Raw genomic sequence first — 5,000 nt, 5'->3', positions numbered from 1 at the left:
CCGTTTCCTCTTCATCCTCCTCCACAATCTTCCCCCCACGTCCTCCATACCTTCTCCTCCCCTCCCACTGCACCTCCCTGCACGTCTTGTCTCCCATCGTGGCCCTGCGTCCACGGGCGGCGACCGTTTGGCACTCAGCGAACGACGTGGGTTCTTGGGCATGGAACAGCGTTTCTCAACCAACTAGGGTTCCCCGGAACCCTAAGGTTCCGCAAAAGGTCCCTAAGGGTTCCGCGAGAACAAGTGAGACAAGCTAATGCATACATACATATATACATATACCAAAGGCTTTTTCCCCCTTACAAGGGAGGCAGCCAAAAAACAAAGGCATAAAAACCATTCCCACCCATTCTATCCCCCATTAGCTAATGCACTTTTGATTTTTTTATCTAATTTCATATACGAAATATAATTAAACATGCACGGCATATTCTTTGTTATTATAATAATGTAATATAGACATCATCCTATCTAACCTATTATTACGATGAAAATGAAAAGAGAAAGATATGGATTTTTTTTTTTTTTTTTTTGCGCAGGGGTTCCTTGAGGTATGCAATTTATTTTAAAGGTTACGCAAGGATAAAATGGTTGAGAAACGCTGGCATGGAAGTTCAGAGATCGCTCAGAAGTCCAGTGGTTATTGCGGTCGGCTCGCTGCTGGACCCCCGGGCTATCCTTTAGAGAACTGTACAGCCTCTGACTTAATAAGGAATTCGACTAAAAATCATTCATGGAAACGAGAGAGGGAGGGCAAATAAGATGAACCATAATTCTCTTTGTTCTTTTGGACTGTAGTTTACCAGCGATTCTATCCTTATTTCGTGCGTGGGGTAAGCCATTCTTATATCAAAGTTAATCATATGACGAGTGTATCCTTCACAAGAACGATTGTTCCTTTGTCATCACATTGAGAGAATATTCCTCTCTTTCTCTCTCCCTCCCTCTCTCTCTCTCTCTCTCTCTCTCTCTCTCTCTCTCTCTCTCTCTCTCTCTCTCTCTCTCTCTCTCTCTCTCTCTCCCTCTCTCCCTCCCTCTCTCTCTCTCTCCGCATGTATAAAGTACAACAGCACTTAAAACTGCTTACGGAAAATACGCATGGAAGCTACATATTTACTTATCCATTTATCTATTCATTTATTGTAAAAAGTAAAATCACAAAACATGAAAGGCGACCGGATTACGACAGGAGGAGCTTATCTACGCGTACTTTGAGAGCTTTGCATTTGCTGTTGAAATATTCAAATGTTAAAACCAAAGTGAATCATTTTGAATCATTTCCCTATACTGATGCCTCAGGGTATTTGTACATTTTAATGCTTGCGTAAAATCACAAGTATATATTTTTTCTGGTTTCTTAAAACACATGCTAAAGTAGATGTGGTATTAAAAAATCATGTCAAGGCATTTTATAGATCATCCTCTGAAAAAACACGCGCGCGCGCCTGTACACGCACACACGATTACTAAGATGTGCACACACGAATACACACGCGCGCACGCGCACTCTTACACACACATGCACACACACACGCATACACACACAGTCATTAACACATGCATCCATTCATACACACACACACACACACACACACACACACACACACACACACACACACACACACACACACACACACAGTCATTAACTCACACATCCATTCATACACACACACATGATCACAAAAACGCGCGCGCACACACACTTACGCACATAAACGCACACACGATACTAAACGTAAACGTACACGCGGACAAAAGTAACCACAGACAAACACGCAAGTATACACGCGGCCACATGAACACACAAAGAGACATCTACCTGTTATCCCCCACACCCTAACTCACGTTCGCCTCCCCCTCCTCCTCCTCCTCCTCCTCCTCCAGAGTGAGTGTGAGCGAAAACAGCACAAGGAGCACTAGGCAAGTCCCAGGAACTTCACACTACGCATACGCACTAGAGTCGTGGGGTTCCGCCTGACGATTTCCCGACTCTGCGTCTATAAAGTAAATTTTGCAATCGTTGCACTGAGAGATCATACATAATTTTTTTCTTACTTTCTGTTATCGATATTGTTGTTGCTGTTGTTATGGTTATTATTGTTATTAATATTGTAATTATTATTTTTATTATTTTGATATCACTATTACTACTACTATCAATATTTTATCATTATTGTTAATGTAGTTATCATCATCATTATCATTATTATTATTAGCATAAGCATTATTATTAGCATTATTATTAATATTGCTATTATCATTATTATTACTATTACTATCATTTTTTCATTATATTTAGTAGCATTATCATTTCTTCTTGTATTCCAACATCTGCGTAATACTAAATGGCTTATGAGCAAATACCCCCAGCACGAATACCCTCCCTCCTCCTCATCCTCGCGTTGCAGTTTTTTTTCAAGAAGCGAAGCGTTCCTGCTTGGCTTCAAGCACAAAGAGGAGTTCTGACGGCGAGCGGACGAAGCGCGATTGTCCACGACGGCGTCATTCGCCCAAAGTTCCTCTGCGCAGAACAAACGGTTTAGCTCTCCTTCTGCGCAGGTTTCACGACTCAGTAACAAACCCACATTTGAGGAATGTTTTAACGATATCATGTATTCTAATTGAATTGTGGCTATGAGCTACTTTGTTTTGTCAACTGTTGGCTAAGATTATTATGATTTCTGTCTTTATGTAACTAGTCTTAACAATTTTGGTCCTTGTGTGTTTCATTTATTTTCATTTGTATTCAGTACCACAATGGAAATAAGCTTGCATGCTTTTTTGTGTTATCCTCGGCATTTGTAATTGTTATTTCGAACAATGTGTTCTTTTCATTATCTGCAATTCATGTATTTTGATTCATTGCCAAATAAAATTAAAATTAAAATAATAATAATAATAATTTATTATTATTATTATTATTATTATTATTATTATTATTATTATTATTATTATTATCATCAATTATTATTATTATTATCATTATTATCATTATTATTATTATTATGATTACCACATCCAAGCGTGTTCTTTGAGTTATTCAGATCGGTTTCAAGAAAAGTAATGATCACATATATGGCAATATCATTAGAGCGGAGGCATCAAACTCAGACCTCGAGGTATAAAAGACGAAAAGCTAAAAGAACCACTGGCCAAAGTAGTTTAGTAATAATCCAATTTCACTAACAAGGAATTATTTTCTATCACATGTAAATTACTAATGTTTAGACAAAATATCCCCTGGGTTCTACATATATATATATATATATATATATATATATATATATATATTATATATATATATATATATATATTATATATGTATATATACATATATACATATATATATATATATATATATATATATATATATATATATATATATACATATATACACATATACATATACTACACTTGGAACAATACACACAAAGGCTCCCTCTGTACACTGCCAACACTTGACCATACTATCAGAAACAAATTTAGGTTTAAGAAGGAAATGAACAAGAACTGGTTTACCATCAGAGTGGTTAACGGATGGAATAGACTTAGTAATCATGTAGTGAGTGTTGAAACAAATTGTTGTCTTAAGAGTAGATTAAGCAACTTTATGGATTGGGATGACAGGTGGTATGGGGCATGGTACTGCCTAATGTAGGCCTCATGGTCTCTTGCAGTCTCCTTCATTCTCATGTTCTTATGCCAACAACCTCCCTTATTAATGCCAACACACATTCATGGGTACCCCCTTTGATCAGCACACTGACAACAACCACTCCCATCAGTGCCACCGTATGTTAACCACGTTAACAATGCCAACCAATGCCAACGTATGTTAACAACCAATCGCGGTTATCATCACCACCGAGACCCCGTCGCTGCCAACGCATTCCAACACTGGCAACGACGACGGTCCTGCTGCCAACATCGGCCTAGGGGACCCTACAGCCGAATAAATGACGATTACATTCACATCGACCTTAGGTAGCGTGACGATAAGGTCGATTTTACCAACACGAGGAACAAGGGGCCCAGGCCCGATCCCCAGAAATGTAAACACAAAGGAGACGTATATAGTCTAAATGGGAACCAATTCAAAGTAACAAATTATGTGGTAATTAACATCAGCGGAGCAGCTGAAGCATCACGTGACTGTAGTTTCCCAGCGCTTCTATCCTCGTTGACACGCTCGCACTGTAGTATTACCTGAGATCGGATTCTATCGTAAGTATTCATATCATCTCCCACCAATTAAATCATATAAAAAAGTGCACAAATACCCTAAAGACTATCATATCAAAATAACTTTCCTTGCTAATAAGCTCGTCTATCACTGAACAATTATCCTGTATGATAACATAATAAACACACTAAGAAGTAAGATGAATTTGCAGGATGATTTAGTGATCAAATCCTAGATATCACTCAAGACCTAAACTGACTAACGACATGATTTTATTTATTCAGTTATTCATTTTTATTTGCCTATTTACTTCTTTATTTTATTTATTTATTTATTCATTTTATTTTTTATTTCTTTTATCTATTTGTTCATTATTTATTTATTTATAATCTATTCATTTATCTTATTTTTTATTTTTCATTTATTTATTTATTTATTTATTTATTTAATTATTTAATTATTTATTTATTTATTTATTTATCTATTTATTCGTTTATTTATTTATTTATCTTATTTATTTATTCGTTTATTTATTTATTTATCTATTTGATTTATTTATTTTTTAATTAATTTATTTATTTATTTATTTTTTTATTTATTTATTTTTTTATTTTTATTTTTTATTTATTTTTTTTTATTTTTATTTTTTTTTTACGAAAGATGAAGATCCTAGAAGCAGGGAGTAAAAAGCAAGACTTGAGACAAAGGCAATCTCGAGGGTTCGTGGTGTGGGAAGGAACGACAGAGGCCTACGCACTGAGAATGGGGAGAGCGGGGGGGGGAGGACTTGGGGAGGAGGGAGGGGGAATGGGGAGCA

This window comes from Oratosquilla oratoria, chromosome 9 (assembly GCF_046742065.1).
Source record: "Oratosquilla oratoria isolate Oo_2021 chromosome 9, ASM4674206v1, whole genome shotgun sequence".
NCBI classification, from domain to species: domain Eukaryota; kingdom Metazoa; phylum Arthropoda; class Malacostraca; order Stomatopoda; family Squillidae; genus Oratosquilla; species Oratosquilla oratoria.
The sequence above is the reverse complement of the archived record's forward strand: the minus strand, read 5'-3'. Positions refer to the sequence as shown.